Genomic DNA, 22,462 nt, shown 5'->3' with positions numbered 1-22,462 from the left:
ATTGTGGTTTTGATTTGCATTTCCCTGATGGCTAGTGATCATGAGCATTTTTTCATGTGTCTGTTGGCCATTTGTATTTCCTCTTTGGAAAAATGCCTATTTAATTCATTTGCCCATTTCTTAACTGGATTGTTTATTTTGTTGTTGTGGAGTTTCTAGATCTCTTTATATATTCTGGTTATTAATCATTTATCAGTTGCAAAGTTTACAAATAATTTCTCCCATTCCATCAGTTGCCTTTTCACTTTGCTGAGTGTTTCTTTTGCAGTGCAGAAGCTTCTCAATTTGATGCAATCCCATTTGTCCGTTTTGGCTTTGATTGCCTGTGCCTCTGGGGTCTTTTCCAAGAACTCCTGCTAATGAACCTGTGAAGGCAGTGGCTGATGGGCCAAGTTCTTGGGTTCCTGCCACCTGCCTGGGAGGCCCAGATGGGGTTCCTGGCTTCCACCTGGCCTAGCTCCAGCTGCTGTGGGCATTTCTGGGGGACAGGGGTGAAGCAGTGGACGGAAGATCTCTCTCTCTCTTTCTCCCTCATTCTGTCACTGTTCCTTTCAAATAAATAAATAAATATTTAAATGTAAAAAGAAAATCAGAATTCAGTTTTAGGCTTTGTTAAAGAGAGGATCCAGGATATATGAATTAGTATAGTTTTATTTCCATATTTTGTTCTTTATTTTTCATTTTTTGGCTTTTATCTCCTGAAACACATAATCAAAAACAACCCTGTTAGTGCTCCTCATTGGCTCTTTGTAAGTCCTCAGCTCGTATTGAGTGGTCTTCCAGAATGGCTGGATGCAAGTATTATAGCCAGAGCAGCTTCCGTGCCTTTCTCCACAATTTTGTGATTTCTCGCCATCAGCTAAGGTCCTTAGGTACAATCTTTTTCCTAAGGAGAATTGTAGGCTCTTTGGGAGGAAGCAAAGGAGGCAGAGATGCATAGAGCATTACAACACAGTGAAGTGCTACGGCACAGGGCAGGTGTTTGAAGACTGTCAAGCCTGAAGAGATATGAAGAAGAGCAGCCTGCTGAAATGCCCCAGCAGTCCCAGTTGGAGACAGGGTGGAGGAGAACCGGAAAGTGATGAGAGCTCCAAAGAGAGGGTAGTCCACGGAGCATCGCAGAAAGCCAGGCAGCTGAAGGCCAAAATGCATTGTGGGCTTATTGCTCTGAAGGCCATTAGGGATTGTGCTCAGGGTTCAGGGGCTTAACGGGGGAGAGAAGCCCGGGAATTCTATCCCGCAGAGTCAATGGGCAGTGAGGACAAAGCTTGGAACTAAAGCATACACCAAATGGGTTCCATCCGGGGACCGCAGTGTGTGCCATGGGGTTCCCAGCCTTCCTCTGTGAGAACTGTATTGTCAGGGTGAGAATACTGCAGCGTGAACATCCTTCCAGCTTTCATCCTGCCTTCTCCCTCTGCAGCACTGAATCCACCCACTCTTCCCCTGCGTTCCGTCCTCTAACGTTCCCCAGCACCACTGTCGCTCCGTAGGGTGCAGCGTTGCAAACAGGGATGACCAGAGGCAAGTCACGTCCTTAATCCAGGCCCTGGCAGGGTTGGCATCTTCCTTACAGCTCAGCTCCCAAACTCCCATCCCAAAGCTGCACTCTGGCCGGCCTGCTGAAACATACGTTGTCTTCTTTCTGCAAGGGTAGAATTTCCTATCACATGGCCTCTACTACAGAGTGCATTTCACATTTTTGCCAGGCTAAACCTCAGAAACAAGTTTAGGGGAACCACATGTCCCCAGTTGGCCTAGGACACGCCCACGTTATCCTGTTGTTCCATGCAGTTATGAACAGCAGCCCTGTCCACTTTTTTTTATTTTTAAAAGATTTTATTTATTTATTTGAGAGGTAGAATTACAGACAGAAAGAGGGAGAGAGAGAGGTCTTCCATCTGCTGGTTCACTCCCCAAATGGCCGCTACAACTGGAGCTGAGCTGATCTGAAGCCAGGATCCAGGAGCTTCTTCCAGGTCTCCCACGCGGATGCAGGAGCCCAAGTACTTGGGCGACGGCTTTCCTAGGCCATAGCAGAGAGCTGGATCAGAAGAGGAGCAACTGGGACACAAACCAGTGCTCATATGGAACGCCAGTGCTTCAGGCTGAGGCTTAGCCTACTATGCCACAGCGCTGGCCCCCACTTTCAAAAGGTATGGTTTATACAATAGGGAACCCCAACAATTTTCCCTCAAACAGATCACCTTGTTTTTTACAGCTTGACTTAATGAAGCTTCCATCATTTCCATATTTTACGGTATCAATTGCTGATTTGACTGCTTTGTCCAAAAGTCAGATGTCTTTTTGAAGACATCTATATTTTGTTAGACCTGCCCTAAGAGAAAGACATTTTCTTTCTTTTCCTTTGTTTTAATGCAAAAATGTCTAACTTCAAAGGTATTTGAGTTGTTGAGAATCAAAGATTAGTCTTTCTCTTGCAAGTCATGGTCACTGCCACAAGGTGGTGCTGAACTCCAGGGAAATCCTCTGAGAGCAACCTGGAGCACCGGAGCATGTTCTTTCTCAAAACACCGCAGAGCTGATGCGACCGTGGCAAGAATGAAGCAAATCCCAACCCCACGCCAGCTCTGTGTGTTCCCGAGGACTTCGGCTGTCTGACTTCAATGATAAGGATGCATGCACAGGTGTTTGACCTGACTTCTCCCTGCTTCCAGACAGAATGTTTTCTTCTCCAGAAACAGCAGCTCCCTCCTGTGACAGCTGGAAGAGGTAGAAGTGGGAGCTTTAGCGTCAGACACACTTGGGCTGGAGCCTGGGTCGGTTTCCAGCAGGTACCCGTGCGGGCTTGGGTAAGTTACTTCACTCTCCCCAGTCTCTCCTCATCTTTAAAATAGGGAGGGGCAGGCAATTGGCACAAGAGTGAAGACACCACTTGGGATACCACATGCGGTATCAGAGTGCAAGGGTTTACCTTGCCAGGTCTACTGCCAATTCCACTTCCTGCTACTGCACACCCTGGGAGGCCCAGGTACTTGAGCCCCTGCCTCCCACCTGGGAGACCCGGATGGAGGTCCAGGCTCTGACTTCAGCCTAGCCCAGCCCTGCTGTTATAGATACGGATATTACCAGGCATGTTCCAGGGGCTGGAAGAATGTGTGTGTGAGTGTGAGTGTGAGTGTGTGTGTGAGTGTGAGTGTGTGTAGCTGCCTTTCAACTAAAAACTAAAATTCACTGGGGCCCCTCCAGGACTGTTGTGGAGAGAGAATGTCTTTCAAAGTGTCTGACATGGAAGCCAGCATTACTGTTGATGTTATGTGTCACACACAAGCACGCCCCCCTCTCGCAGGCCAGCATCACGCTGGGGAGCCGTCTCCCAGGCAAGGACCTCAACGGCCACCCCATCCCTCGCACCCAGATGGAACCATTTCATTTGTTTTCCTTGGCCAGAGAACGTGATGAGTGCTGCTTCTAAGCACACGTGGTTAAATATCAGATGTGGAATCCGCCACGCTCTGCTTCCAACTGCAAACTTGATGTCACCAGAGAGGCTGGAGTGACCAGATGTTCCCAATTCTTGATGAAATTTAATGTACCAACTTTTTATTCTGTGTGCATTGCTTTCTTTATCCTAAGAAATCTTTCCCTACCCCCAAGTCGTAAAGCTCTTCCTCTTATTTCCTTCTAGGAATTGTTAATTTTTATTTATTTATTTATTTATTAAGAAAGCTTTTATTTAATATCTTCTAGGAATTATTTTAAAAAGTTACCATCCCAGGAGAGAATTTAAAATTATAATAAAAAGAATTAACTCAATGCTGTCTTTACATTTAGGCCAATGATCTGTATCAATTCCTTTTTTTAAATTAAAAAATTATTTTATTTATTTGAAAAGTCAAGATGCAGAGACAGATCTACCCACTGACTTACTCACCAAGTGCTCACAGTCGCTGGTGCTGGGCCAGGTGAACCCAGGAGCTGGGAACTCCGTCTGAGTCTCCCGTGTGTGGAGCAAGCCAGCTGCCTGAGCCATCGCTGCTGCCTCCCGGGGTCTGCACCAGCAGGAAGCAGGAACTGGGAGCAAAGCCAGGACTCAGACTCAGGCGCTCCAATCTGGGATGCAGGCGACCCAAGTGGTGCTTTAGCTACTAAACCAAGTGCCCACCCCTCAACCTCATTTTTTAAACATTATTATTATTATTATTATTATTGACAGGCAGAGTTAGACAGTGAGAGAGAGACACAGAGAGAAAAGTCTTCCTTCCATTGGTTCACCCTCTAAATGGTCACAACGGCCGGCGTGCTGCACCGATTCAAAGCCAGGGTTTAAAGATTTATTTTTATTTATTTTAAAGGCAGAGTTACAGAGAGGCAGAGAGAGAAAGGTCTTCCATCTGCTGGTTCACTCCCCAAATGGCTGCAAAGGCCAGAGCTGGGCCTGTCCAAAGCTGGGAGCCTGGAGCTTCTTCCAGGTCTTCTGCATGGGTACAGAGGCCCAAGAACTTGAGCCATCTTCTACTGCTTTCCCAGGCCATAGCAAGGAGGTGGATCAGAAGTGGAGCAGCCGGAACTGGAACCAGCGCCCATATGGGATGCCAGAATTGCAGGTGGCAGCTTTACCCACTACACCACAGTGCCAGCCGCATCAATCTCATTTTTTAATTGAAATTTTTACTGCAATATTTGTGCATTTGTGAGACACAATTGCAGAGAAATCCTTTGAATACTTTGCCCAGTTTCTCCCAGTGTTGACATTTTGCACATGATCATGACCAGGATATCTACATTGGTAGATTCCACCCATCTTAGTCATGTTTCCGGTTTTAGTTGCACGCATTTGTGTGTAGTAAGTTCTGTAAAGTTTAATCACCTGTGCAGGTTAGGGTTTTCTTTGTCGCAGTCAAGACTTTGAACTTGAGGATGCCTTGTGTTGCCCTTTAAAACCACACCCATCTCCTGTCTGTATATCTCTCCCAGCCCCACCCCAAACTGCTATTTCTTGCTCCATTTCTAAAGTTTTTTTTTTAATGCTATATAAATGATGTCATACAGCATACAACATTTGGGGATCAGCTTTTTCTCATTGAGTGTAATTCCCTTGGAATTCATAATTTTGCTGGAGATTCGTCCAAGTTGCCACATATGTCAATATTTAATTCTTTGGGGTCAGCCCTGTGGTGTTGCAGGCTAAGCTGCTGCCTGCAGTGCCAGCATCCCATATGGACTCCAATTCAAGTCCTGGCTGTTCCACTTCCGATCCAGCTCCCTGCTAATGCACCTGGGAAAGCAGTAGAAGATGACCCAAGTTCTTGGCCCCTGCACCCACGTGGGATACTAGGAAGAAGCTCCTGGCTCCTGACTTTGGATTGGCCCAGCTCAGGCCGATGCAGCCATTTGGGGAGGGAACCAGTGATTGAAGACCTCTCCCCCGCCCCCTCTCCTCTGTAACTCTTTCAAATAAATAAATCAATCAATCGTTAAAAATATTTGCATTCCTTTTCATTGCTATGCATTCCACAGTCTTAGAGTACCACGGTTAGTTTCAAATTAATTTTTGTGTGGGGTGTGAGATAGGAGTTACGGCTCCTGTTTTTCACCCTCTGGGTTTCTGGTTGTGCGAGCTCCAGTTGTTGAAAAGACGCTCCTTGACTTCGTGGTACTGCTCTGGTGCCTCTGTGAAGAACCCGTGGGGGAGCAGGTGTTGGGCTCAGCAGGAAGGATGCCCCCCTCCACATCAGAGTCCTTGGGTTCGATTCCCCTCTTTGGCTCCTGACTCTGGCTTCCTGCTGGGAAGCAGCAGTCATGGCTCCAATAATGGGGTCCGCACCACAGACATGGGAGACCCGGGTTGAGTTCCCAGCTGGCTTAGCAGCCCTGGCCGTTGCAAGCATTTGGGAAGTGAGCCGGCATATCAGAGCTAGTGCTCTATCTCAAAAAATTAATAAGTAATTTTTTAAAAAAAGCTACTGGCCATCTAAATGTGTTTCTTTCAGAACCTTCCAGTCTGTCCCACTAAACAATTTATCCATCCTCCTGTTAGTACTTCCCTGTCTTAATTGCTGCTGTGTAGTAAATTTTTTTTTTGACAGGCAGAGGTAGACAGAGAGAGAGAGACAGAGAGAAAGGTTTTCCTTCCGCTGGTTCACCCCCAAAACAGCCACTAAGGCAGGCGTGCTGTGCCGATCCGAAGCCAGCAGCCAGGTACTTCCTCCTAGTCTCCCATGCGGGTGCAGGCCCAGGGACTTGGGCCATCCTCCACTGCACTCCCAGGCCACAGCAGAGAGTTGGACTGGAAGAGGAGCAACCGGGACTAGAAACTAGGGTGCCGGCGCCGCAGGAGGAGGATTAGCCTAGTGAGCCATGGCGCCAGCCTGCGTAGTAAATCTTAAAATCAGCTCACCCAAGTTCTCTAACTTTCTCTTTTTCGAAATTCCTATAACTATTTTAAGTTCTTTGATTTTTGTATACATTTTAGTGTCAGCCTATTCATATTTTTCCAGAAAAGCCTACTGTAATTTGATTAGGACTGCACCGAACCCGAAGATTGTCTTGGAAAGAATTGATATCTTAATAATATTGAGTCTCCCAATTTGTAAACATATATATCCTTCCATTTGTTCTTTTTTTTAAGATTTTATTTTGACAGGTAGAGTTATAGACAGCGAGAGGAAGAGACAGAGAGAGAGGTCTTCCATCCAGTGGTTCATTCCCCATATGGCCGCACCGGCCAGAACTGGGCAATCCAAAGCCAGGAGCCAGGAGCCTCCTCTGGGTCTCCCATGTGGGTGCAGGGGCCCAAGGATTTGGGCCATCTACTGCTTTCCCAGGCCACAGCAGAGAGCTGGAAGGGAAGTAGAGCAGCTGGGACTAGAACCAGTGCCTATATGGGATGCCTATGCCACAAGCGAGGATTAACCTGCTGTGCCACAGCACCAGCCCCCCATTTGTTCTTTAATTTCAGCACTGTTTTGTAGTTGTTGAACCAATCTTGCAAGTCATCTGTATTTCATAATTATTAATGAGATTATTAGTGAAATCTATTTTTTTTCACTGCTTCCAGTACATAGGACTACGTGGATTTCAAGTGGATTTGGTAACCAGAGACCTTGCTACACTCATTAGTGCCAGTAGTATTTCTGTTGATTGCAAGAATGACTTGGAAAGCACAAGCCATAAAATGGGAGTAGCCTGTCTGTGTCTTTTTCTTTCTTTGCCTTTCAAATGCATTTTTTAAAAACTATACTCTCCAGTGTAAAAGCTTGGGTTTTGTGAGACTAGGGTTGTTCCCTTGTAACACAGCTCCCTGTGTGCTTTATTACCTGACCTCTTCGCATTGTTTCCTGGGGACCTGGGTTTGGGAAGCCTGTGCACACAGGCTAAGATACCGGCTGCTGCCCCTGCTTGCACTGAAAGACTTTCCTTCTCCCGTGACTCACGGAAACCGTGGGACCACATGAGAACTTGTGAGCTTGCAAGGAAGGCAAAATCATAGATCTTAGCCCCACTTCTTGGCACCTCCTGAGAGGTAATGCACTTTGCCCCTGGATTATTGAGGCTCCCTTGGGGAATTACGGGGCATGACCTTCTAACCTCCCTTTGGAACCCCTGGCCCATCTGTTGGAGTCAACAAAAGAAACTTTGGAGGCAGAGCTGGATGCTAGCCAAGCCACAGAGACCTCGCCACCTAGGACTGAGTTCCTCCAGTTTTGTGGCCTGAATCTCCTTGAAAGGCCACCCCAGAGGGCTGTGGGCTTCTTTCTAGATGGCCTTCCCGGACCTCTTGCTTCACTAATATTTATCTCAAAGATTTGTGTGCTTTCTGGAACACTCCGTCCCTATCCGTATTTGTTTAATTGTAAAAATAACATTTAACGTTTCTAACCATCAGGGATTTAGCTGTTGTTCTGTCTTGTTTGTGAACAAGGGTGATACTGTTCGATTTCAGAACATTGCACCTAAATTGGGGAGGGCAAGCCCTGCGTTTCACATTCAGCATCCAAGCGATTTCTCTTTCTCTGACTTGCTGTTGCATCCCAGGTACTAAGACACAAGAAAACGCGTGAGCGCAGGTGAGCATCCTTTCCCCACTGTTTTACAAGCTGGGGCTTGGTGATTATGGGAAGAGAGGCTCAGGACGCTGGCCGAGGCTGTGTGTCACAGGGTGTCAATGAGAGCGCCACAAGACAGCGTTCCTGCGGCAAGAATGACTCTTATCCAAGCTCAGCTTCACCATGTTTTTTTTTTTTTAATTATTTTATTTATTAGAGAGAGAGGAGAGAGAGAGAGAGAGAGAGAGAGAGAGAGAGAGAGAGAGAGAGAGATCCCAGCTGCTGGTTCACTCCCCAAATGCCTGGGGGCTGGGAACTGCAGGTCTCCCATGTGAGTGGCAGGGACTCAAGTAGTTGAGCCCTCACCTGCTGCCTCCTGGGGCACACAGGCGCAGGGAGCTGGACTCAGAAGCACGGTCGGGACTAGAACACAGGCACCCCAATATGGAATGTGTACATCCTAGGCAACTTTGTAACCGCCACACCAAACGTCCACCCCCAAGCTTGGCTTACCAACTTCCAGAAAATACTCACTACAGGGTTTTCTTTTCCAATGAAGAAATATGTTTTATGATTAAAAAAATTGTTTCTTACCCTCAAATGCTGTTGTTTGTATCAAATGTAAATTACAGAAATGTAAGATTTTCCAGGAAATGTGAGTTACTCAAAAGACACAGTCCTCTTCACTCAACTAAGATTTGGGAAGTAATAAACAGGTCATTTTAGTTCAGACGATAACAAATCTGTCATCTAAAGAGCTAGCTGCCCCACCTCTGACCAGGCACAGCACTGGCCGTGTGGCCCACTGGTTACATGGACAGGACTCATCACTAACAACTCGTGCCCTACAGTCGTCCACTCCCACACCATGCCCTTCTGCTTGACCCCTTCTACAGACCAGATGCCAGCGCGTTCCCAGGGAACCCCAAAGGAGCAAGTGTGCACTCACTCAGCACTGGCCCAGGGGTATTTCAGGAACAAAGTGTGAGAGCAATTGGGAAAAAAGCGGAAGGCTCCTGATTTGGTTTGCATTCGTAGGAAACAAAACCATCCCTGGGAATGCAATTTCAAAACGTTGCTAGTGCAACTCGTGGAGTCAAATCAACGTTCCTGGGACAGGAGGCAAGTCCTAGCCTCTGATTGCGCTGCGGCCTCACAGTGTGCACCACACCTGCCTCTGAGCAGCGCTCACACGTGGGAGGGCTGCCCTGCTCCCGCTGCTTGGCTCCATAGCCGGGCCCATGGGAGCCCCGGAGGCTCTTTGCCCTGTGCTCCGTCCCTGCCTGGGTTGCTGAGTTACCAGCGTTTACCAACACTCTCTACCTAGTGGCCCGTGCTGTGTGCCCGCCTTACTGGCTGGGCCTGGGTCCTGTTCCCTTTGGTGACACTCTGCTGCCCAGCGTGGAGGACTACTCTGCAGATCCCGGAGAAGCCGTGCTCCTGAGGTGGAGCGAGAAGGACTGGGCCCCCGACAAGGACATGGTCTGGCCGAGGAGGCCTAAGGGCTGGGACTTGAGCCCACACGCAGGCTGAACCTGTGACTTCAGGGGAATGGACATGGCAGACGGGAAGTCTGCCCTGATCATGCTGTGACCCGGGGCAGAATGGTGGCGGCAGGGGTGCACGGCCATTCCGGCCGCCCCAGCTTCCGTCAGCCCTGTCCCCAAGCCCCCCGCCAGTCACCCGCTTGAGAGCCCAGCGGCCGCCCCCTAAGCCTCCTCTCCCACACCAGCTGCCTGAGCCTTGGGTCCCAGGGGGCCCAGCCCCAGCGGGCCCGCGGCCAAGCCGGAACTACAGCCTTGGCTGCCCAGGCCTGAGACCCTCCTACGGCGGGTAAAAACCCTTCAGCGGCTGCCCAAGAAGCTGCCGGCTACACGTGCAGTGGGGGCCTCCTGGAGAGAACCGTGACCCCTGGGAAGCAGAAGGCAGGAAGGAGACAGACTGCTCTTCCCCGGCTTTCCTCGGCGATTGCTCCTGAGGGCCGAGGCTCCGGCCGGGCCGCGGGACAGCCAGGCAGACAGCGCGGATTTGCTCCCGGAGCTGGGCGCCCCCAGGTCAGCGTCCCGCCTTTTCTTTGTTCCCCCATCTTCCTGCCTTTTCTCTCACCTGTGCTGTTCTGAGACTGTCACCGTCTCTGACGAGGGTTAGTGCGCATGCTCCGCTCAGGCCCCACTTTTTAGAGAACCCAGGCTCAACCTCCTGCTCCCGCTGCTGTCCCTCGCCAGTCCCCCACAGGAAAGCACAGCGATGCAGTTTTGTTGCATGGACACACCACGAGGCTCTTCAAAAAGTTCCTAGAACATGGGAACTATGGAAAAACTGTGCATGATTTCAACTACGTTTGCACCAAAATAAGCTTTTTATTATTACTATTATTAGAAAGGCTCAGAGGCAGAGAGAGAGAGAGAGAGAGAGAGAGAGAGAGATCTCCCTTCACTGGTTCACTCCCCCAAAACCCACCATAGCCACAACTAGGCAAGGCTGAAGCCAGGACCTGCCTGCCTGCCTACCCTACTATGCCACAACGCTGGCCCCTCATTTTTTCCCCTCTTTTTTATAGTAGGATTTTTTTTTTTTTTTAACAAAAGCATCAGGGACCAGGGCTGTGGGGTAATAGGGTAAGCCTCTGCTTGCAGCACCGGCATCCCATGTGGGTGCCCATTTGAGTCCTGGCTGCTCAACTTTTGATCCAGCTTCCTGCTATGGCCTGGGAAAGCAGGGGAGGTTGGGCCAAGTGCTTGAGCCCCTACGCCCATGTGGGAGACCCGGAAGAAGATCCTGGTTCCTGGCTTCAGATTAGCCCAGCTCTGGCCATGTGGGGGAGTGAACCAGCAGAAGGAAGACCTTTCTCTCTATCTCTCCCTCTCTCTGTAACTCTGCCTCTCAAATAAATAAATAAATCCTAAAGATAAAAAAATAAATAAAACTAGTAGCATGAGCCTGACGCAGCCTGCCAAATCCCACCCAAGAGGGAAAATCCTCTCGCTTTTGAAACTCAAGAATCTTTTCAAACTTTTCTTCTAAAATGCCTTTCAAAACCCTTAGAATTGATTTTCTCCTTGTGACAAATTTCTAGGGTCACTACTCTGAGACTCTGGGTTGAAATATGGTTCAATGCTTTCCAAAGTGTAGGTCACAACCCATCTCTAGGGTGTGAAATCAATTTAGTTGGTCTTGCTGGCAATTTTAAATTCTTAATTTATTTTAAAATTTTATTTTTTTAAAGATTTATTTATTTGAAAGTCAGAGCTACACAGAGAAAGGAGATGCAGAGAGAGAGAGAGAGAGAGAGAGAGGAGTCTTCCATCCCCTGGTTCACTCCTCAATTAGCCGCAATGGCTGGAGCTGCGCCAATCCAAAGCCAGGAGCCAGGAGCTTCCTCGGGGTCTCCCACGTGGGTGCAGGAGCCCAAGGCCTTTTGCCATCTTCTGCTGCTTTCCCAGGCCACAGTAGAGAGCTGGATGGGAAGTGGAGCAGCCAGGTCTCAAACTGGCACCCTTATGGGATGCTGCTGCTTCAGGCCTGGGCATTAACCCGCTGTACCACAGCGCCGGCTCCTTAAAATTTTATTTGAAAGAAGACACAGAGACATCTCCCATCTACTGGGTCACTTTCTAAATGGCTATAACATCCGGGGTTGGGCCCTAGCCAGGAGCCAGGAACTCACACTGATCTCTCATGTGGGTGGCAGAGACTCAGCGATCGGAGCCATCAGCTGCTGCCTCCAGGGTGTGCATTAGCAGAAAGCTGGAACCAGAAGTGGAGGCTGGACTCGCACCCAGGCACTCCAGTATGGGATGTTGGTGGCCCAAGTGGTATCTTCACCACTATGCTGAATGTCCACCCAAGTAGCACTTATTTTTTATTTTTAAGATTTATCTATTTGAAAGGGAAAGTGATAGGAAGAGACAGAGAGATCCTCCATACGGAGGTTTATTCCCCAAATGGCTACAAAGACCAGGGCTGGACCAGGTCAAAAGCAGGAGCCCTGAACTCCATCTGGGTCTCCCACATGGGTGGCAGGGGCCAAAGTACTTGGGCCATCTTCTGCTGCTTTCCCAGGTGCATTGGCAGGGAGCTGGACAGAAAGCATAGCAGCTGGGACACAATCTAGTACTCCGACATGGAACCCTACAGTTAATGTAACTGCTGTGCCACAACGCTGGCTCCCAGCACTTTTTAATACAACAGAATAGATCAAAGTATGTTACAGATAGTAAAGATAAGTATTGTTTCATAAAACTTGTGTGTGTGTGTGTGTGTTCTGATTTGCAACGTAAAGCTTATTTTTTCCAGTGGGTCGCAGCTTAAAATGTTTAAAAGCCACTGGACTTTCAGTGGAAGAACAGCCAAGGAGGAGAAAAGCAATTGATCAGAAACAAAGCTTTTAGCTGAGTACTGACAACTTCTTGTTTTGCGTGAGTGAGAAGGAGATAGATTAGAAGCTGTTCCTCTGGGCCCAGGGAGCAGGAGGGAGCCTACGTGAGGCATGGCCTGCAAACATCCTTAGGAGGTTCAGCTCCTAATGGGGCTGGAGGAGGTGGCAGGTGCAGAGGGGTTAGCAGGGAGGCCTAAAGAAAAGTGATGGGACCAGGATGGATGAAGCCATGAAAATGGAGATTAGATTAGACTCATCATTTGTGGGTACTGTATCATGGGCACCTTGCCCTTGGCGCAGAAGGAATGTCAACTGACATGGAGATAGAGTGCTTCAGGGTCACCAAAAGATGTGATTCCAGCCACAGGCCGAGAATGAGCGCTAGTCCCCTAGTCACCTTGTCCAGCTGTCCTGTGTAGCCAGGCCCCGTAGTGTAGTGTGGGTGTGTGGAACTGGGCTCTCAGAGTCCTTATGTCTGAAGCATGGCTGGTGAGACCTTCCACCCAGCAGGTGCACAGTGTCTGGCACACTGTGAGCGTTCAGGACCTTTTACCTCCATGGACCACACTGAGGCTGGGAGACCTGCAAAGACGCCTGGCCCACAGTGACCTGGTTGACTTCCGGCCCCCAGCTTTGCTCACAAAACCACAAGGTACCAGCTTGGGTCTGCTCCGAGCCCTCTCTGCACTCAGCCAGCCTGGGGCGGAGGCAAGCTCAGAACACTGCAGTACAAGCATGCTTGCTTTATGCTAACTTGGGAGGTTCTAACACGGAGTCAGCCTAGCAGTGGAAACCTTTGCCCTGTTGCAGGAATTGGCTCCTGGTGCTGTGGCTGCCCTTAGACCTCAGGGCGTGGAATTTGGCCCTGAGCCCTGCCTGAAATCTTGGCCAGAAGCCTGGCCTGCTATCATACATCAAACACACCTGGGCAATCATGCCAGTCTGCTGGAAATGTTTGAAGCCTTCAGCTCAGTCGTGCCTCAGCACAGGAGTTTCTCTCTCCCTTCTCAGCCTAGCCAATTGCTGTTGCAGGCCTGGCCCCATCCTCAGCTCTTCCCGCCCTTCCCCTGCCCCACCTTGGGTTCAGCCCCCTTCCTCCAAGCTCCACCCCCTCCTCACTCTCCCACGCTGCGTACTGCCTGCTGCACTCAGTTTCCTGGGAGCCTGGTCTCTATCCCAGTGCTCAGCTCTCAGTGACCACCATGTGCGTGAAGTAGCAGACCCAGGCCTCCCTTCTCTGCCCAGTGATCCTGTTCGCTGAAGCTCCCGGATGCCAGCACCTGAGCCCCCACTTTATTTCAGGGTCAAAGAGCAGAGGAGGAAGTCCAGTCCCAAGCTGCAGGGTTTAATCTCACCTGGAGAGGATTCCAGGTGCCTAGGTATGGCCACTGCCTAAGAAGATGGATCAGTAAGGTTTGTCTCCGCTTAAGCTGAGGGCAACAGTCAGCCGTGGTGTTTGTCAGGAGTGGGGGGAAGGGTATTTTTGACAAAGGGGGCCTATGAGGGCTGACAGACAGACAACCAGGATGCACAGACCCCCGGCCACCTGCCTCAAGACCTGTGGGAAATGAAAGGGAGAGGGAAAGGCAGGCTGAGGGCAAGACCCAGCCCAGACCCAATTTCCGTTCCTCATGCCCTTCCTAGTCCTGGCTCTTGCTCTCAGGAGCCAAAGTGAGGCACTCTGATGGGATCGATCTCTCTCCCACCCTGGGGCCTCTTGGAGTCCATGGAGCTTTGGGGGCAGCAGGAGTGCAGGGGGCACTGCGGCTCTCACTAGTGTTGTGAAGAGTGGCCTGTAGCAGAGGGAGAGCTTCCGCATGGCAGGCGGGGAGGTCCCCTGGGACTGGGGTGGCGGGAGCAGCACTTAGACTGGAAGGGAGTGGGCTCCCTGCATATGAAAAGCTGGTTGCGCGTCAGTGAGGTCCGCTCAGAAGTGACAGGGACAACAGCACAGTGATTTTAGGGTGACTGCCATCAAAAAGACACAATAACAAGTGTTGGCGAGGACCCGGAGACCTTGGAAGCCTCAGACAGGTCGGCGGGGGTGTGAAAAGGTGCAGCTGCTTTGGAAGCCAGCTTGGCAGTTCCTCAAAAAGCTAAGCTTAAAGTTCATGGGAAATTCATATAACGAAAAGTTCATGCATGGATTTCAAATTGTTTTGGACCAAAACATACTTGTAGGGCAGGCATTTGACCTAGGAGTCAAAATGCTGCTGGGGATATTTGCATCTCAGACTAACTTGTTACAACATGTTTGAACAGGCTCTGATTCGATGCGTTAAACAGGATAAGACGTAGGTTTGACGAGAACCCCTGTCAGAGGAACGTGAATTCTGATAAACTTGAAGCAAGGACAAACAGTACATTTATGATGAAGCTTGCGGAGGAGAATGGTGAAATCACTCATGCTTTATGCAAAGTTTGTGGGGACCCCCAATAAATCAGTTTTTATTTCAAAGGCAGAAAGACAGAAAAAGAGATGGACCAACAGATCTCCCATCTGCTGGTTGGTTCACTCTGCAAACAGCCACACTGACGGAAGCTGGGCCAAGCCCAGTGGCAGAGCTGGGAGCTCAGTCCAGGTCTCCCGTGTGGGCGGCAGTGACCCATCAGGAGCCATCACCTGCTGCTTCCCAGCGCCCACAGAAGCTGAACTGGGAGCAAAGCCAGAGCGAGAGCCCAGGTGCTCTGATGTGGGATGTGGGCATCTTAACCTCTAGGTCAAATGCCCAGCCCACATAAGAAGTGACAAAATGATGCTGGAGGTGAAACCTGCAGGGGCAGATCATCCACGCCAGTTTGCCAGGAAGAAGTTAACCTTGCCTGTGCCTTAACTGAAGAGCATGGACAGTTAACATCAGAAATGCTGCCTCCCACCACCGACAGCTCAGCTGGCCAGGTTCACAATTCTGACTGAAAAACTAAGATCAAGGACATCTGCTCTCCAGGTTGCACCCAGACCAGCTGAAGACAGGAGCAGAGCTTTCAATGGAAATTTTAAACAAGTGGGAGCAGACCCTGAAGCATCTCTTTAAAGAAGTAGAACAGGAGTCGGCACTGCGGCATCGTGGGTAAAGCCTCTGCCTACAGTGCCAGCATCCCATATAGACGCCGGTTCGAATCCTGGCTGCCCTTCTTTCGATCCAGCTCTCCGCTATAGCCTGTGAAAGCAGCGGAAAATGGCCCAAGTCCTTGGGCCCCTGCAACTGCATCGGGGACCCAGAGAAAGCTCCTGGCTCCTGGCTTCAAATGGGGTCAGCTCTGGCCATTACAGCCATTTGGGGAGTGAACCAGCAGGTGGAAGACCTCTCTCTCTCCCTGCCTCTCCTCCTCTGTAACTCTGCCTTTCAAATAAATAAGTAAATCTTAAAAAGAATTATAACAGGAGGTGAAATTACCAGTATGAACCTGAAGACAAAGCAATGGCTATGGGGCTGGCACTGTGGCTTAGCAGGTTAAGTCTCCACCTGTGGCACAGGCCTTCCATTTTTTTTTTTTTTGGTTAGTAATGTAAAAGGGATTGAGTTGACATGGTTAAACTCCCAGACTCCTCATTTCTTTAGGAATGGTCTAAATGATTGGTATCATTACTTACAAAAATGTCTTAAACATGATGGAACTTATATGGTGAAATAAAATTTATATTTTGGGGAGCTGGTATTGTGGTATAGCCTGTGAGCCGACATGCCATATGAGCACTGGTTCGAGTCCCCACTGCCCCATTTCGATCCAGCTTCCTGCTAATGCACCCGGGAAAGCAGCAGATGAGCAATCCTTGGACCCCTATTGCCCACATGGGAGACCCAGAGGGAGTTCCAGGATTCCGGCTTCAGCCTAGCCCCACCTGGGCCTCTGCCTTTCAAGTAAATAAGATAAGATAAAGCAAATCTTTTTCAAAAATTGTTTTTATTTTCCTCTTTTAATTCCATTTTCAATAAACTTATTGCAGTCCTAAATACAACTCTGCAATTCCACTCCCAACTAGGCAGTAGCCTCCCCCAGCCCCCTTACACACAGTTTCACCTTCTATGGGTTTGATTACCCATGGTCAACCTTGGCCTGAAAATATTCCATGCAAAATTCCAGGAATAAACAATCTCACAAGTGTTACAATTCTGAGAAGTGGATGAAATCTCTTGATGTCTCACCCCATCCAGCTTGTGATGTGAGCCAGCCCTTTGTCCAGCGTATCCATGCTGTGTGTGCTATCCTCCATTAGTCACTTAGTAGCTGCCTCGGGCATCCCATCAACCATTGTGGTAACCATTGTGTCCTGATTACACTTAATTTACTTCACAGTGGCCCCAAAGCACAAGACCAATGAGGCTGGAAAATTAGTACAGTACAATTTTTCTATTATGTTATTAGCAATTAGTGTTACTATCTTACTGTATCTACCTTATAAATTAAACTTTATCATAGGTTTGTATATGTAGGAAAAGCATTCCATAGGAGGGCACCTCAAAACACTCACTGAAAAATGGAATTAAAAGGTAAGTTTATATTGGTGCAGAACAATTTTGAAACACATGCAGAGTTCTCTCATATTAGGCATTTATCACATGGTTGGTATTATGTCTGCAATTTCAGGTACCCACTGGGCATCCCGGGATGTACCCTCTGAGGATAAAGGGGAATTACTGTGTACCAAATGAAAAGTGAAAGCGTATCTTCTTGCAAAGGCTTGTATAAGCATGTCCACAGCGGCTTATTCATAACAGCCCCGAAGCAGAAACCAAAAATCCATCAGCCAACGACTGGATAAAGAAGACGTTGGGAATACATGCACACTTTTGATGGAATATTATTCAGTCATGAAAAGGAACAAGGCAGTGCTACCTGTTACAACACCCTGGAAGCCTCCTGCACCTGCTGTTTGGTTCCATGATAGATGTCCATGACAGAAACTCCGAGGAGACAGAAAGGGTCTGGGGGACGGGAGAATGAGGCGTGGTTGCTCATGGGCAGTTTTGGCGATTGGCGATGAAAATGTCCTGGACACTGTGTCGCCAACATACTAAATGACCCCGTGAGCTGTACACGGTAGAAGGTGGAGTTTTACGGCGTGTGAATTATCTCTCAACTTTTGAAACGGGAACGTCACGCTCTTGGAGAGGAATGGGAGAAGTGAACCAGGAAACAGTGTCGCCAGTCCAGTCGCAGCCGCCCCGCGGAGGCTGAAGCCCGGGAGGGAGGCTCGCAGCGCGAGGCTCTAGGAGACGCCGCGACGGGAGGCAGGATCCTGGAAGGAGGGCGGCTCGGGATTCGCCGAGGGCGGCGGGCATCGCGCAGGACCGGGACGCCGCCTCCGGGCTCCCAAATTGGCGGCGCCACGGCGGAGACTGAAAGGTGGGGGAGCGCGGAGGTCCCTCCAGAGGCTCGGCGTCCACCTCAAAGCCAGCTCCCGATGCCACGGCGCCGACCCCCTTAGGTGCGAGGGGCCGGCCCCGGCCCTCGCGCCCTGTCTGGCCTTAGGGACGCGGCGCGGGTGGGCTGGGCTTGGCTGGGCTCGCGTCCCGGGAACCCGGCACACGCGGGGGCGGCCGGGCCGAGGCTCTGGAGCCGGGCTCCCCGCCGCGCCCGCCGCAGCGCTCTATTTTTAGCAGGCGCTGTTGCAATATAAGGAATGCGCGCCCTGGGCACGCGCGGCTGCGCGGTCTCTTTAAGACGGCGCCGGGGCGGGGACGGGCAGAGCGGCCGGCGGGCCGGCTGGCGGGGAGCCGTCAGTCCGGCTGCCGCGGGGCCCGGCGGGCGGGCGGGCGCTGCTGCTGCCGCCGCCTCGGCGCGCGCGTGGAGGAGGCGGCCTGAGGGCCGGAGCCGAGCCCGGGCTGCAGCGCGCGGTGAGTGCCCCCCCGGCAGCCGCGGAGGGCCCGGCGCCGGCCGCGCTGTCCCCCGCCCGGTCGGCGCTTTGTTCCGGGGCGGGAGGTGTGGCCGCCCCCGGACTCTGCTGCGCTCTCCACGCGCCGGGGGCGCCCTGGGACTAGCGCTGCGTGGCCTTTTGCCCCCGCGGAGGGCTCCGGCATAACGGTGTGCGGCCGGGAAATCTGCCGCGACCGAGACCCTAGGGGAGGGCCTGCTCACCGCTCCGGGGACCCTTTCCTGGTGGTCACCGTGGGTTCCTTGGCTGACGCGGCGCGGAGATGGGCGGCGGGACTGGGGTGGGGGGCTCCTCCCCGCCCCCTCCTCCTTTAAAATGGCGTTAATGAGGACAGAGATCCGCCCGGGGAGTTGTCAGATTCGTACGAATAATCAAAAGCAGCTTGCTTCATAAACAAGCCTTCCCTGCGCCCGGGGGCTCTGCTCACCACTGGGGCCTGGGCTCCTACCTTGACCTGACTGGGCCCTGGGCGCCCACCGTGTGTGTCAGGCACAGCGCCAGCTCCTGCCCCGCAGGCTCGGCCCGGGCGCAGAGGGAATGACTCCCCGGCGTGGTCCCTGGTGGGATCAGGTTAGTCCGGGAACGGTGGGCGCGCTGAGGGACCCCCGCTCCCGTGCGAGGAGGTCAGGGAAGACTTCCCAGGGGCGGGGAGGCGGGGCCGGAATGGGCGCCGGACACCCCGTTAGAGTCTGGAGAGTGACTGGTGTTGGGCTGGGGCAGAGTGCAGACTGGAAAGTGGACCAAGCCCTTCACCGCCGGGTCCCTGACGGCAGAGTTCTGGGATTCCCCCCACCCCGCTAGCGGGGAACCTCCTTGGGGTCCAGTGTGGTTCTCCACTGTGGCCCAGACCTGCCTGCAGAGGCTAACAGACAAGGCTGAAATGGTCGCCTCCAGGGTTTCCCTGGGGGCGGAGTAAGAGGGGGTGTGGCTTAGAAGTCCCCTAGCCGGCCTCTAATCACGTACCCCCCAGGGTTTACAGACAGGGACCCAGCACCTGTGCCGTTGTCCCCGTGGGGGACCTGAGGCTGCAGAGGGTCCTCCCTGGCCCAAGTGCCTATCTGAGGGGCGAGCCTTTGACCACCAGTGTGTCCTGGCTCCTGGCGCGAGGGTCTGGGGCCGTGTGAATTATGCTCTTGGAGTGTGGTACCCGTGCAGCCGTTCCCGGGCTGGTGGGAGTGTGTGGTAGTGAGCTGTGGGTATTAATAACTGACACGTGTCAGGGGCTTAGCCGTGAACAAAGCCCTTTCCCGGAGACCGTTCTTAGCGTTTCCCCGGGAGGAAACTTGAGCTGCTAACAGTTTGTAAACCTCCTAATTTCCTGTAAATCGCTTGCCCTGCTGACGGGGGCCGAGAAGGCTGCAGCCACGGGCTGCAGCCTTAGGTCTCGGTTCACACTGCTCGCTCCGCAGCCGATCCCCCAGCTCTGCCTGTGGCTTACCCTGTGGTTTCTCTCTTTCTGCCAGGGCTGGGGTCCTGGGGCTTTGATGCTCTGGGGTTTATATGGTCTGATAGTCTCTTTGGGGGGGGTGTGCGTGTGGAGGGGGCAGTGCTGTGTTGATGTGACCTTGACATTTTCTTAAGGAGGAGGGGAAATCCAAGTCCACTTGGTCTTCAAGGGTTCCCAGCTTTGCTCTTGTACCCAGTGGTTGATATTTTCCATTTCTTGTGTTCTTAACTTGTGTTAAACATCTTGTGACAGATAAAAACCAAGGTTGCAGTATTACTAGCTCCAGTGCTAGTATTTTTTCACACTATCTGAGCTGCTTGCAAAGTGACAAGTCAGTTGCTCGTGGGGTGGGTTCTTGAGTTCCGGTGATCATCTGGAACCCGGAAGGACTGCCAGACAGATAAACTGAGTCAGAATCACACGGTGACCAGCCTCTTGGGGCTCAGGGAAATGTGGGCTCTGTTGTGTGTTTTACATCTGGTGTGATCTGCCAATAACGTGCCCCCAAACATGTGCCCCCTGCCAGTGATTGAAAACGTATCTGCTCATGAGCACTGTGTAGTCTGTGCAAACATTGCCCTGTGAACCAAAGGCAGCACGCTCTCGTGCACAGCTGGAATGTTCCCCAGTGTCTGGAGGATGTGCCAGGTGCTGGCAATAAGGGACGGTCACCTTTATCTAGGGATGGGAAGAGGGAAGGCGCTGGGCAAGCTCCCTGGGAGGTGAATGTTGTCTCGGGGCTGAGCCAAGAATTGGAGCCTTGAGATCGGGTTCTTGGGTAATGCCCCTGGGCCCTGTGGCACCAACTCAGTGGGGATGCTTATGGCTGCAAGTTACAAAGCCCAAATGACAGGAGGTGAGGCAGAGCCCAGATCTCCCAAGGGTGCTCTCAGCTGCTGTGAGGTCTGTGCTCACTCCTGCCTGTTCTTGCCTGGGGCCGCAACCTGGGAGGCGGAGAGTTTGGGGTTCGGTGAAACAGCTTTACCCGCTTGAGTCATCAGAGCCTCTTTAATACACCAATGAGAAACCCAGAAAAAATTGCTTGATGCCCAAAGTTGGGCTCATAATTCAGGGGATTCATGGATCTCTAAAAAGGAGCCCTGGATCCAGAAGGAGTGCCCTTGCTCTGAAGCCACATTGCTCCACTACTGTTTATCGAGGACCCATTCTGTGGCCCCGTCATCCCAGTCAGGGCAGCCGGAGAGGGAAGAGACAGGGATCAGATGTCAGATGGGGTGGCACAGTTGCCATTGCTCAGCCTGAGTTGAAGTCTGTGGGCCTCTGTTTCTTTAAGTTTCATTTTATATATATATATATATATATATATATAGAGAGAGAGAGAGAGAGAGAGAGAGAGAGAGAGAGAGAGAGAGACACTCCCATCTGATGGTTTACTCTCCAAATGCCCTCAACAGCTGGAGTCAGGCCAGGCTGAAGCCAGGAGCTGGAAACCCAGTCCAGGTCTTCCATGTACTTGAGCCATCATCTGCTACCTCCTAGGGTGTGTACTCACAGGAAGCTCCAATCAGGAGCCCAGCCAAGTCTCAAACCCAGTCGTTCTGACGTGGGATGTGGGCATCCCGAGTCGAGTCTGGGCACTGCGCCAGCTGCCCACCCCTGTCCTGTGGGTTCAGAAGAAGAGGGCTGTGCAGCAGCACATCTTGCTTCCAGCAGTGCAATGAGCGTTGTTGAGGTCAAGGTGAAGGCCATACTGTACTCATAAGTACCTGCAGGCTTCCTGTGGTGCCCCATCTTGTCTCTGAGTAGCAGTGTGTGATAAGGGTTGGTCCCTTCTTGGTCTGGCTGCCACCGCTGAGCCCCTGGGGTCTCCCCTCAGGTCAGCTGGTCAGCATGACCCCAGGCAGCTTTCTTAGGAAGCCAGCCATGAAGCAGGCATGTATGCATTCCTTAGCTCCTTAGAAGTGTCCCTGTCCTTGTCCTCTGCATTCTGGGGCCTGCTGATGGCAGGTGGCAACGTGGGTCATCACAGGTTGCTGAGGCGACATTTCTGGGTCTCAGAGCCTACTCTGTCTGGAGGGACAGGCATCAGGCTACCTCGACGGAGAAGCAGCATGTTTACATTTGGCTTATATCGCTGGTGAGAGTTCGGAGAGCACCAAGAATGGATTTGGCCATGCCGGGTGCAGTGGTGGGACAGAGAGGGTGGGACAGGGCATCTGGAGCTCTGAGCTCCGGTTCTGGCTCTCCGTGACTCCCTATAGGGCTTGGTTGGATCCAGTGCTGCCTGGGCCCAGGTTCCGTCTATGACTTCTCTGCCAGCCCTCGGGGTTGTCATGGGGATCAGATGAAATATACAGATCAAGTGAGCCTGGGAAGCCGGGAAGGGCCGGGAGAGTGAAGAGCACTGGGTGGTTAGGTGGCTCAGGTAGCAGTGTGGGGCCCAGAGGGGCCTCGCGAGTGTGTGTGGTCAGATGCAGGAGAGCACGTTTCTCAGGCTGCTGAGGGAGGGGCAGCAGCTCTTTACATTTTAATACTGATTTATATGGATTATAAAAAGTACAGGTATCATATCAAGCCTGGTCTTTTTTTTAATAATATACTTTTTAAGATTTATTTTATTTATTTGAAAGACAGAGTTACACAGAGAGGCAGAGCCAGAGAGAGAGAGAGGTTTTCCATCTGCTGGTTTACTCCCCAAATGACCACAATGGCCAGAGCTGAGCTGATCCGAAGCCAGGAGCCAGGTGCCTCTTCTGGGTCTCCCACGTGCATGCCGGGGCCCAAAGACT

At 51.4% G+C, this 22,462-nt stretch overlaps 1 protein-coding gene and 1 long non-coding RNA gene across 5 annotated transcripts in view; both read left to right on the top strand.

The window, feature by feature from the left end:
- Positions 1-9,787: 9,787 nt before the first annotated feature.
- Positions 9,788-17,199, top strand: LOC138849503 (uncharacterized). Its single transcript, XR_011388391.1, has 2 exons — positions 9,788-10,063; positions 16,978-17,199. It is a non-coding gene; the product is annotated as an uncharacterized lncRNA (long non-coding RNA).
- A 335-nt stretch (positions 17,200-17,534) lies between these two features.
- The window catches only part of MRAS (muscle RAS oncogene homolog), a 48,022-nt gene continuing 43,094 nt past the window's right edge, over positions 17,535-22,462 (top strand). For 2 of the 4 annotated variants that reach the window (XM_051818635.2, XM_051818638.2), the window contains exon 1: positions 18,088-18,227. The gene's annotated coding sequence lies outside the window, so the exon portion shown is untranslated. Of the gene's footprint in view, positions 17,819-18,087; positions 18,228-22,462 lie in introns of those variants that run through there. The other 2 variants (XM_051818636.2, XM_051818637.2) reach the window with 2 other exon arrangements.

The sequence above is a fragment of the Oryctolagus cuniculus genome, chromosome 4 (genome assembly GCF_964237555.1).
Source record: "Oryctolagus cuniculus chromosome 4, mOryCun1.1, whole genome shotgun sequence".
Lineage (NCBI taxonomy): Eukaryota > Metazoa > Chordata > Mammalia > Lagomorpha > Leporidae > Oryctolagus > Oryctolagus cuniculus.
This window is presented reverse-complemented; position numbering and strand designations above follow the sequence as displayed.